This window comes from Oncorhynchus nerka, linkage group LG9a (genome assembly GCF_034236695.1).
Source record: "Oncorhynchus nerka isolate Pitt River linkage group LG9a, Oner_Uvic_2.0, whole genome shotgun sequence".
Lineage (NCBI taxonomy): Eukaryota > Metazoa > Chordata > Actinopteri > Salmoniformes > Salmonidae > Oncorhynchus > Oncorhynchus nerka.
The window spans coordinates 62,156,186-62,169,704 of NC_088404.1; the positions used below are offsets into that span (position 1 = coordinate 62,156,186).

Here is a 13,519-nt window from a genome sequence, read left to right on the forward strand (position 1 = left end):
GGCACAAACCCAGCACCTCTCATCACCCCGAGAACACCATCCCCACAGTGAAGCATGGTGGTGGCAGCATCATGCTGTGGGGATGTTTTTCATTGGCAGGGACTGGGAAACTGGTCAGAATTGAAGGAATGATGGATGGCGCTAAATACAGGGAAATTCTTTAGGGAAACCTGTTTCACTCTTCCAGAGATTTGAGACTGGGATGGAGGTTCACCTTCCAGCAGGACAATGACCCTAAGCATACTGCATAAGCAACACTCAAATATTTTAAGGGGAAACATTTACATGTCTTGAAATGGCCTAGTCAAAGCCCAAATCAAATCAAATATATTTGTCACATACACATGGTTAGCAGATGTTAATGCGAGTGTAGCGAAATGCTTGTGCTTCTAGTTCCGACAATGCAGTGATAACCAACAAGTAATCTAACTAACAATTCTAAAACTACTGTCTTATACACAGTATAAGGGGATAAAGAATATGTACATAAGGATATATGAATGAGTGATGGTACAGAGCAGCATACAGTAGATGGTATCGAGTACAGTATATACATATGAGATGAGTATGTAGACAAAGTAAACAAAGTGGCATAGTTAAAGTGGCTAGTGATACATGTATTACATAAGGATGCAGTCGATGATGTAGAGTACAGTATATACGTATGCATATGAGATGAATAATGTAGGGTAAGTAACATTATATAAGGTAGCATTGTTTAAAGTGGCTAGTGATATATTTACATCATTTCCCATCAATTCCCATTATTAAAGTGGCTGGAGTTGGGTCAGTGTCAATGACAGTGTGTTGGCAGCAGCCACTCAATGTTAGTGGTGGCTGTTTAACAGTCTGATGGCCTTGAGATAGAAGCTGTTTTTCAGTCTCTCGGTCCCAGCTTTGATGCACCTGTACTGACCTCGCCTTCTGGATGATAGCGGGGTGAACAGGCAGTGGTTTGGGTGGTTGATGTCCTTGATGATCTTTATGGCCTTCCTGTAACATCGGGTGGTGTAGGTGTCCTGGAGGGCAGGTAGTTTGCCCCCGGTGATGCGTTGTGCAGACCTCACTACCCTCTGGAGAGCCTTACGGTTGAGGGCGGAGCAGTTGCCGTACCAGGCGGTGATACAGCCCGCCAGGATGCTCTCGATTGTGCATCTGTAGAAGTTTGTGAGTGCTTTTGGTGACATTTACATTACATTACATTACATTTAAGTCATTTAGCAGACGCTCTTATCCAGAGCGACTTACAAATTGGTGCGTTCACCTTAAGACATCCAGTGGAACAGCCACTTTACAATAGTGCATCTAAATCTTTTAAGGGGGGTGAGAAGGATTACTTTATCCTATCCTAGGTATTCCTGAAAGAGGTGGGGTTTCAGGTGTCTCCGGAAGGTGGTGATTGACTCCGCTGTCCTGGCGTCGTGAGGGAGTTTGTTCCACCATTGGGGGGCCAGAGCAGCGAACAGTTTTGACTGGGCTGCGCGGGAACTGTACTTCCTCAGTGGTAGGGAGGCGAGCAGGCCAGAGGTGGATGAACGCAGTGCCCTTGTTTGGGTGTAGGGCCTGATCAGAGCCTGGAGGTACTGAGGTGCCGTTCCCCTCACAGCTCCGTAGGCAAGCACCATGGTCTTGTAGCGGATGCGAGCTTCAACTGGAAGCCAGTGGAGAGAGCGGAGGAGCGGGGTGACGTGAGAGAACTTGGGAAGGTTGAACACCAGACGGGCTGCGGCGTTCTGGATGAGTTGTAGGGGTTTAATGGCACAGGCAGGGAGCCCAGCCAACAGCGAGTTGCAGTAATCCAGACGGGAGATGACAAGTGCCTGGATTAGGACCTGCGCTGCTTCCTGTGTGACAAGCCGAATTTCTTCAGCCTCCTGAGGTTGAAGAGGCGCTGCTGCGCCTTCTTCACGACGCTGTCAGTGTGAGTGGACCAATTCAGTTTGTCTGTGATGTGTATGCCGAGGAACTTAAAACTTGCTACCCTCTCCACTACTGTTCCATCGATGTGGATAGGGGGGTGTTCCCTCTGCTGTTTCCTGAAGTCCACAATCATCTCCTTAGTTTTGTTGACGTTGAGTGTGAGGTTATTTTCCTGACACCACACTCCGAGGGCCCTCACCTCCTCCCTGTAGGCCGTCTCGTCGTTGTTGGTAATCAAGCCTACCACTGTTGTGTCGTCCGCAAACTTGATGATTGAGTTGGAGGCGTGCGTGGCCACGCAGTCGTGGGTGAACAGGGAGTACAGGAGAGGGCTCAGAACGCACCCTTGTGGGGCCCCCGTGTTGAGGATCAGCGGGGAGGAGATGTTGTTGCCTACCCTCACCACCTGGGGCGGCCCGTCAGGAAGTCCAGTACCCAGTTGCACAGGGCGGGGTCGAGACCCAGGGTCTCGAGCTTGATGACGAGCTTGGAGGGTACTATGGTGTTGAATGCCGAGCTGTAGTCGATGAACAGCATTCTCACATAGGTATTCCTCTTGGCCAGGTGGGTTAGAGCAGTGTGCAGTGTGGTTGAGATTGCATCGTCTGTGGACCTATTTGGGCGGTAAGCAAATTGGAGTGGGTCTAGGGTGTCAGGTAGGGTGGAGGTGATATGGTCCTTGACTAGTCTCTCAAAGCACTTCATGATGACGGAAGTGAGTGCTACGGGGCGGTAGTCGTTTAGCTCAGTTACCTTAGCTTTCTTGGGAACAGGAACAATGGTGGCCCTCTTGAAGCATGTGGGAACAGCAGACTGGTATAGGGATTGATTGAATATGTCCGTAAACACACCAGCTAGCTGGTCTGCGCATGCTCTGAGGGCGCGGCTGGGGATGCCGTCTGGGCCTGCAGCCTTGCGAGGGTTAACACGTTTAAATGTCTTACTCACCTCGGCTGCAGTGAAGGAGAGACCGCATGTTTTCGTTGCAGGCCGTGTCAGTGGCACTGTATTGTCCTCAAAGCGGGCAAAAAAGTTATTTAGTCTGCCTGGGAGCAAGACATCCTGGTCCGTGACTGGGCTGGGTTTCTTCTTGTAGTCCGTGATTGACTGTAGACCCTGCCACATGCCTCTTGTGCCTGAGCCGTTGAATTGAGATTCTACTTTGTCTCTGTACTGACGCTTAGCTTGTTTAATAGCCTTGCGGAGGGAATAGCTGCACTGTTTGTATTCGGTCATGTTGCCAGACACCTTGCCCTGATTAAAAGCAGTGGTTCGCGCTTTCAGTTTCACGCGAATGCTGCCATCAATCCACGGTTTCTGGTTAGGGAATGTTTTTATCGTTGCTATGGGAACAACATCTTCAACGCACGTTCTAATGAACTCGCACACCGAATCAGCGTATTCGTCAATATTTTTATCTGACGCAATACGAAACATGTCCCAGTCCACGTGATGGAAGCAGTCTTGGAGTGTGGAGTCAGCTTGGTCTGACCAGCGTTGGACAGACCTCAGCGTGGGAGCCTCTTGTTTAAGTTTCTGCCTGTAGGCAGGGATCAACAAAATGGAGTCGTGGTCAGCTTTTCCGAAAGGGGGGGGAGAATCTGTGGTATGACTGTGGTATGACTTAAAGTTAGCTGAAAACCAGCTGTCCCAACTTTGATGTACCTGTACTGACCTCACCTTCTGGATGACAGGCAGTGGCTCGGGTGGTTGATGTCCTTGATGATCTTTTTGGCCTTCCTGACATTGGGTGCTGTGGGTGTCCTGAAGGGTGGGTAGTTTGCCCCCGGTAATGCGTTGGGCAGACCAGCGCCACCCTCAGGAGAGCCTTGCGGTTGTGGGCAGTGCAGTTGCCGTACCAGGCGTTGATACAGCCCATCAGGATTGTTTCAATTGTGCATCTGTAAAAGTTTGTGAGGGTTTTACGTGATCGTCTGTAGTCCCTGACACATTTGTTTTTTTTATACCTTTATTTAACTAGGCAAGTTAGTTAAGAACAAATTCTTATTTTCAATGACGACCAGTGGGTTAGGAACAGTGGTTTAACTGCCTGTTCAGGGGCAGAATGACAGATTTGTACCTTGTTAGCTCAGGGGTTTGAACTTGCAACCTTCCGGTTACTGATCCTATGCTCTAACCACTAGGCTACCCTGCCGTATGTCTTGAGTCTGAGCCGTTGAATTGCTACTCCACTTTATCTCTATGCTGACGTTTAGCTTGTTTGATTGCCTTGCGGAGTGAATAACTATAACTATTCTGCCATATTACCAGTCGCCTTGTCATGTGTAAATATTTAAAAATATATATATATTTTACCGTTATTGCAAAATCCAGTGTGCAAAGCTCTTAGAGACTCAGAAAGCCTCAGTTGTAATCGCTTACAAATGTGATTATAACATTTATCTACTCAATGGTGTGAATACTTATGTAAATGAGATATTTCTGTATTTCATTGTTTTTCACTTTGTCATTAAGGGGTATTGTGTGTATAAAGGTGATATATTTTTTTTAATCCATTTTGAATTCAGGCTGTGACACAAAATGTGGAATAAGTCAAAGGGTACACACACACACACATACACACAGTTGTGTGACATATTTTTACACTTCATCTTCTCCTTTCCTCTTCCTCTTCCTTCCTTTATGGATTGCCAGTGTTTGTTGTCGGTGACTCAAGTTCAAACTTTTCAACGGTGTTCATACTTTTTTCATACTAAACAGTACAGAGTATTGCCACCACAGTACTGATACTTAAATAATACCTGTTTTAAAAGTAGAAATGCATGAAGTGAACAGTAATAACATCCGATTTCTGCAACAACGACAAATATAAATAATACCTGTTTTCAAGGTAGAATCAGCAATGCATGAAGTAAATTGTAATATCATCTGATTTCTACAACAATGAAGAATATGAATCACAGCGCTAAACTTTCTCTGCTGTTTTGGTCCCACAGCTATCACTTTGCAGCAGTAGGAAGCGCACCCATGCACATATATTTTTTGCAAGTGTAACATCGCTCATCAGCATTTCATCCGGCAACGTCATATCGTTAAGTATCAGTTTAAAATATGAACCCAATTGCAGTATAGTTAACGTGAGTACCATTAGTGCTTAAAGTGGACTGAAATAGTTACCCATAATCAATTTGTGTGCCTGTAGACGTTATATTTAGATGCTGATCCACAATTAAAACTTAAGAAATGCAATGTATTTGGTCATTAAGAGTGGGGTGGTGACTTAATACCTTGGGAAAGGCGGCTGAAGTGTTACCACTATCCCTTTGACATTCTCCATTGCACACACATGCTCGCACCATCACTGTTATTTTATTGAAAATGTATTGACTCATTTTGTACCGTGCTTTCGGACCACACTGAGAAAATGTTTGTGGTCTGAGGCGTTTCACTTCCCATGAGGTGCCGGACCGAATAATTCATGTATTTATTGGCAATTTGATATTAGAATTTTTGAATGAAGTAAAACAATATATGTCAAGGTACTGTGTTGTTGGAGCATTGGAGTACGCATAAAGACAGAGAAATCCATCAGCATAGTCATGTTATGAGTTAGAGAGAATAGTCCTTGTTGTTACACAGCAACAATCAGAGCCACTGCAATTTTTTTCTGATCACCTGGCATATAATATACTTTATATAGTACAGCATGTACAGCGGACTATTCATCTGATCTTATTGTGATCAATTGCCGTTGTGATCACAGTAAAGCCATTGAAACAAGAGAGACTCACGTTTGAGTCTTAAGGAGCTCTGTTCTCAGGGTTCTCGGGACTCTCGGACACGGCCTAAATTGACCTTAGTTAGGCACAGATTTAGGATTAGCCTACCCTCTCATGATTGTAACCTAAACCATAATGGTGGGGAAATGCAAAACTGACCTTAGATCAGTGTTTATAGGGGTAACTATATAGGACTCTGTCCTGGTGTATGGGGCAGGGCATGGAACAGTTTCATAAGAGAGACCTGGTAGAGACATGGATGGTGGAAAGGAGGTTGGTGGGGGTGAGGTGAGGAGGGAGGTAACCTGAGAGGCAGGAGGCATTCCTGGTAGGGCAGCTACATCTGTGGACACAATTATCTGGTTCACATAATCTCATTTCACATGAACACCATACATACAAACAGGAGTGAGGGAGAGAGAGAGGATATGAGAGTACAGAAAGATATGCTGTAGGTTAACTGTCTCAAGAAAGCAATAGCGAAGTTAAGTAGATTTGATTTTGCTGTGTAGAAAAATTGTGTACTTTGTTGTGGATTTCTTAATAAAAACTGAAAGTTTATATTTTTTATTTGCCTAGGTGGCAGCAAACCAATTTTTGCTAACCAAGTTCATTAGCTGGTTATTTAGTCATTTTTGTGAATTGCCTTGGTGAAACGAGTTAAAATAACCTGCTTTCCAACTTCAAAATGGTTTAGAAATAACACTTATTTAGAAATAAGATTTAACTTCAACTAAAGTTAACTGTCTCTTAAAAGCCATAAGAGTTTAAGCCCTGTCTAAGCTGGGAAGTTCTACTACGCTAAATGGAGTGTCATACCAAGGATAATTTAGCTATTTGATTTTTAATTTAGAATGATAAAAACAAATAATACAAATATATATATATTTTTAAATGGGGCCTTACTGCTATTAGCCCATACAAACACATTGAATAACCGGGGGTTTCTACTAAGCTATACCAAGGATAATAAGAAAATAGCTTACAGTTGTGAGTGTGAAGAAATAATAGCAGGGGATTCTAACAGAGAATTTTAGAACATGGGACACCGTGTCGTTGGCCTAACGTTATATCCTGATTTGAATTTGGTGCAGGTCATGTTGTTCTTCACATTACTGTCTCTGGTAAGCACACACTATATCAAATAAAATCTAAGTTTATTTCTCATATGGACAGGATACAGAAGGTGTAAACGGTACAGTGAAATGGTTACATGCATAATGGAGTCTTTTGTATAGACATGTAGCTAGCTAGCTAAACAATGAACAATAATCCAAACTCATAACATTACTACCCTGCATGAATCTACAGGTAGCTAAATGCTAAAAAACTAGGTGCAATGTTAAACTAAAATGTTAAATGCTAACAAACTAGGTGAAAACTAGGTGCAATTAGGCTATAACTAGCAATGCAAATGGCTCTGAGACACAAATAATATTACTACACAGATCAAACATGTAACATTAGCTAGCGAGCCAGACAGTTAAAGTTAGCTAGGTAGCTAACAGTACGCATGAATTAAAAATGACTTTCTGGCAAAATTAGAAACGTATAATAGCTTAGAACATTTCGCTAAATGTAGCTCTTTTTCCTCTAAACATGGATGAAGGCTTCTCCTTCTCTATCGCGGATGCCATGGTTGCCTTTAGTTTGAAGATGTAATCCGGAGACAGGTGTTTTATACAACAGCCTTCTGTGTTCTCTTTTCGACTCCCTCCACATTTGCAATCAAACGCCTGAATTTTCTCCATCTCCTTAGCTATCGTACTCTGCTTCCAACGGGCATTCCACTGATTTTAAAACTCGGTCCTCCAGAAGGTGGATAGATATCTTTTTTTTTAAATCTCAGTTTGAAAAGATAACCTACAACAATTGAGCAGCTCATTATAGACAGAAGCCAATATCTCATCCAATCATGGCTAGCGGGAAGATTGCATCCTTTTTCTGTGGCTAAACCCAGTAGGCTGCCCTCCAGGACACCTACACCACCCGATGTTTAAAGATCATCAAGGACATCAACCACCCGAACCACTGCCTGTTGCTATCATCCAGAAGGCGAGATACAGGTGCATCAAAGCCGAGAGACTGAAAACAATCTCAAGGCCATCAGACTGTTAAACAGCCACCACTAACATTGAGTGGCTGCTGCCAACACACTGTCATTGACACTGACCCAACTCCAGCCACTTTAATAATGGGAATTGATGGGAAATGATGTAAATATATCACTAGCCACTTTAAACAATGCTACCTTATATAATGTTACTTACCCTACATTATTCATCTCATATGCATATGTATATACTGTACTCTAGATCATCGACTGCATTCTTATGTCACTAGCCACTTTAACTATGCCACTTTGTTTACTTTGTCTACATACTCATCTCATATGTATATACTGTACTCGATACCATCTACTGTATGCTGCTCTGTACCATCACTCATTCATATATCCTTATGTACATATTCCTTATCCCCTTACACTGTGTACAAGACAGTAGTTTTGGAATTGTTAGTTAGATTACTTGTTGGTTATCACTGCATTGTCGGAACTAGAAGCACAAGCATTTCGCTACACTCGCATTAACATCTGCTAACCATGTGTATGTGACAAATAAAATTTGATTTGATTTGATTTGATTTAGGCGTGTAATTTAACAATTGTATTTGTATTTACAGATGGCCAACATCCGGTGAAATTGCAGAGCGCGAAATTCAAACTACAGAATTATAAATATTTAACTTTCATAAAATCACAAGTGTAATACATCAAAATAAAGCTTAACTTCTTGTTAATCCAGCCACTGTGTCAGATTTCAAAAATGATTTACGGCGAAAGCACACCATGCGATTATCTGAGGACAGTGCCCCACATACAAAAGCATGAAAAACATATTTCAGACAGGTGCGACACGAAAGTCAGAAATAGTGATATAAAAAATGCCTTACCTTTGATGATCTTCTTCTGTTGACACTCCAAAAGGTCCCAGTAACATCACAAATGGTCCTTTTGTTCGATAATGTCCTTCTTTATATCCATAAAAACTCAGTTTAGCTGGCGCGCTTCAGTCAATAACCACCCAGTTTCCCTCCATCAAAATGCATACAATATGAATCCCAAACGTTACTCATAAACTTTTCCAAACAAGACAAACAACGTTTATAATCAAACCTTAGGTACCCTAATAAGTAAATAATTGATACAAATTTAAGACGGAGAATCGTTATTGTCTTTACCAGAGAAAAATACCAAAGAATGCGCTCTCATTCACGCGCTTGGAAACACTACAGCCAAAATGGGACCCACCTAGAAAAACAACCATTTTTGGCTCATTTTTCCAAAAACCAGCATGAAGCTCTTTCTAAAGACTGTTGACATCTAGTGGAGGCCCTAGGACCTGCAATCTGGGAGGACTTTGCTCATAATAAAATAGTGGTAGGCTGAATTATTTTGGGTGGGGATGGTTTGTCCTCGGGGTTTCGCCTGCTATATCAGTTCTGTTCTGTTATGCATTATTTTAACAGTTTTAGAGACTTTAGAGTGTTTTCTATCCAATCTACCAATTATATGCATATCCTAGCTTCTGGGCCTGAGTAACAGGCAGTTTACTTTGGGCACGCTTTTCATCCGGATGTGAAAATACTGCCCTCTACCCAAGAGAGGTTAAGGTACATGAAAGTTTACATGTTCCAGAAGGTATTTCTGCCAAAAAACACATTTTTACACGTGACATATGCCTGAAACCAGTCAACTATATATATGTATATATATATATATATATATGTTTTTACACATGTATTTAACCCCTTATTTGTGGAACTAAACAGTCTCCATATATACTTCCATTCAATTTTTCAACTGGTACCGGGGGACCTTTAGATCAGTCTTGAGTCTTGTGAGGCCTGTGGCCATCCTAGAGCAAAACAACTGACATGTACAGTATATGCTACAGATAGAAGATGGCAGATCGGCTATACGAACTTCAGATTAGTCCCAAGACGCTTGTCGGGGTCATAGAGCAAAACACAGAACACCATGGTGTTTGTGAGAGTCTCTTCTTTCCATAGAGGAAAAGATTTTGTGAGAAGACCGATTTTCAGGATGTCTCATGGTCTGACAAACACTGCTCTAGCTCTGTCACCTTTCACTCTAAATACAGAAGTGCGACATATGCAGATGCGGTGGATTGAGACTCATCCAATGCAAAAAAACCAGATCTCTAGCTTAAACTGACAGATTGTGATGATGCTAATTAGATCTCTGTGATGGCGTGGCATCGAATTTAGGGGGTTTAAGATTGTGGTTGCTTGGTTAGTTGAGCAGAATTGAGCACTATGAAAGGATGTATGATGGGGCACCTACTGTAGGGGAGTGTAACTGGTAGTAGTTGGAGGTTTTTGCACAGTACCCAAGACCAGTATTTTAGTATATTTGACCAAGCTTGAATACCCCAATGGGGGTTGGATTGATATTGAGCCCCTAGATATCATCCTAAAGATGCTTCTGAGATCAGCTGACTACCACCCACTACCCCACCCTTGCCACAACACCTTTCTCCCTTCTCTCTCACACATTATGTCACCCCTCTCGCTCTCTCACACTATGTCATTTCACTGGCATCGGACTGTCATTTCCGAGCCTGTGACTCTCAAATGTTCCTGCATCGTGATTTGTGACTCACAGTTCTCTGGTGACCCATCAGGTAAACAAAACAAATGTGAATAGGCAGTTGCAAAACAGGTACAACCCAATAGGAATTAAACACGATGCACCATTTGAGAAGCATTGTCAGCAGCAAACCTGCATCTAACACATTATGTCAAATACATTCAAATACTTTAGCTGTGGCTGATTTAGACAATGTGTGTAAGGGCTCTATATGTTGTGGGTCACTTAACCCGGGGTGGCAGTGTAGCAAAGTGGTTAGAGCATAGAACTAGTAGCCGCAAGGTATCCCCGAGTTGACAAGGTAAAAAAAAAAAATATGTCGTTCTGTGCCTGAACAAGGCAGTTAAACCCACTGTTCTTAAGCTGTCATTAAGAATTTGTTCTTAACTGACTTGCCTAGTTAAATAAATAAAAATGACTCACTCCCTTTAATGATCAGGCTCATCCTCCCTCTCTATTTCTCTATCATCAAATGAGATCCTAATGGTGAGCAGGAGATGCAGAGTGAAGGGTAGACAAGGATTCAACCCCTGTCTCAGGCTTGTTGTACATATGCATAGAACCAGAACTCTATTTCCTTCTCTCTCTCTGTATTTATTATTTAACCTTTATTTAACTAGGCAAGTCAGTTAAGAACAAATTCTTATTTACAATGACGGCCTACCAAAAGTCAAAAGGCCCCCTGTGGGGACGGGTCCTGGGATTAAAATAAATAAATAAATACAATATAAATATAGGACAAAACTCACAACAAGAAAGACAACACAACACTACATAAAGACAGACCTAAGACAACAACATAGCAAGGCAGCAACACTTGACAACACAGCATGGTAGCAACACAACATAACAACATGGTGGCAACGCAACATGGCAGCAGCACAGGGTACAAACATTATTGGGCACAGACAACAGCACAAAGGGCAAGAAGGTAGAGACAATAATACATCACATAAAGCAGCCACAACTGTCAGTGAGAGTGTACATGATTGAGTCTTTGAATGAAGAGACAGCGATAAAACTGTCCAGTTTGACTGTTTGTTGCAGCTCGCTCCAGTCGCTAGCTGCAGCGAACTGAAAAGAGGAGCAACCCAGGGATGTGTGTGCTTTGGGGACCTTTAACAGAATGTGACTGGCAGAAAGGGTGTTGTATGTGGCGGATGAGGGCTGCAGTGGATATCTCAGATAGGGGGGGAGTGAGGCCTAAGAGGGCTTTATAAACAAGCATCAACCAGTGGGTCTTGCGATGGGTATACAGAGATGACCCGTTTAAAGTGGAGTAGAGAGTGCAGTGATTTGTCCTATAAGGAGCATTGGTGGAAAATCTGATGGCCGAATGGTAAAGAACATCTAGTCGCTCGAGTGCACCCTTACCTGCCGGTCTATAAATTATGTCTCTGTAATCTTGCATAGGTAGGATGGTCATCTGTATCAGGGTTATTTTGGCAGCTGGGGTGAAAGAGGAGCGATTACGATAGAGGAATCCAAATCTAGATTTAACTTTAGCCTGCAGCTTTGATATGTGCTGAGAGAAGGACAGTGCATCGTCTAGCCATACTCCCAAGTACAGTCGTGGCCAAAAGTGTTGAGAATGACACATATATTAATTTCCACAAAGTTTGCTGCTTCATTGTCTTTAGATATTTTTGTCAGATGTTACTATGGAATACTGATGTATATTTACAAGCATTTCATAAGTGTCAAAGGCTTTTTGTTGACATTTACATGAAGTTGATGCGAAGAGTCAATATTTGCAGTGTTGACCCTCTTTTTCAAGACCTCTGCAATCTGCCCTGGCATGCTGTCAATTAACTTCTGGGCCACATCCTGACTGATGGCGGCCCATTTTTGCATAATCAATGCTTGGAGTTTGTCAGAATTTGTGCGTTTTTGTTTGTCCACCCGCCTCGCCACAAGTTCTCGATGGAATTATGGTCTGTGGAGATTCCTGGCCATAGACCCAGAATATCGATGTTTTGTTTGCCGAGACACTTAGTGATCACTTTTGCCTTATGGCAAGGTGCTCCATCATGCTGGAAAAGGCATTGTTCATCACCAAACTGTTCCTGGATGGTTGGGAGAAGTTGCGCTCGGAGGATGTGTTGGTACCATTCTTTATTCATGGCTGTGTTCTTAGGCAAAATTGTGAGTGAGCCCACTCCCTTGGCTGAGAAGCAACCCCACACATGAATGGTCTCAGGATGCTTTACTGTTGGCATGACACAGGACTGATGGTAGCGCTCACCTTGTCTTCTCTGGACAAGCTTTTTTCCGGATGCCCCAAACAATCGGGAAGGGGATTCATCAGAGAAAATTACTTTACCCCAGTCCTCAGCAGTCCAATCCCTGTACCTTTTGCAAAATATCAGTCTGTCCCTGATGTTTTTCCTAGAGAGAAGTGGCTTCTTTGCTGCCCTTCTTTGATGCACTCTCACCTGCCTGCTGCCATTCCTGAGCAAGCTCTGCACTGGTGGTGCCCCGATCCCGCAGCTGAATCAACTTTAGGAGATGGTCCTGGTGCTTGCTGGACTTTCTTGGGCGCCCTGAAGCCTTCTTCACAACAATTGAACCACTCTCCTTGAAGTTCTTGATGATCCAATAAATGGTTGATTTAGGTGCAATCTTACTGGCAGCAATGAAGGCCTTTTTGTGAAGCCCTTTTTGTGCAAAGCAATGATGACAGCACGTGTTTCCTTGCAGTTAACCATGATTGACAGAGGAAGAACAACGATTCCAAGAACCACCATCATTTTGAAGCTTCCAGTCTGTTATTCGAACTCAGCATGACAGAGTGATCTCCAGCCTTGTCCTCGTCAACACTCACACCTGTGTTAACGAGAGAATCACTGACATGATGTCAGCTGGTCCTTTTGTGGCAGGGCTGAAATGCAGTGGAAATGTTTTTGGGGGATTCAGTTCATTTGCATGGCAAAGAGGGATTTTGCAATTAATTGCAATTCATCTGATCACTCTTCATAACATTCTGGAGTATATGAAAATTGCCATCATACAAACTGAGGCAGCAGACCTTGTTAAAATTAATAATTGTGTCATTCTCAAAACTTTTGACAACGACTGTACTTGTATGAGGTGACTACCTCAAGCTCTAAACCGTCCGAGGTAGTAATAACACCTGTGGGAAGAGGAGTATTCTTCTTACCAAATCACATTACATTTGATTTGGAGG

At 42.8% G+C, this 13,519-nt stretch overlaps 1 protein-coding gene across 1 annotated transcript in view; it reads left to right on the plus strand.

The window, feature by feature from the left end:
• The window catches only part of si:ch211-236l14.4 (SITS-binding protein), an 84,256-nt gene that overhangs the window by 45,504 nt on the left and 25,233 nt on the right, over positions 1-13,519 (plus strand). The window lies entirely within an intron of this gene.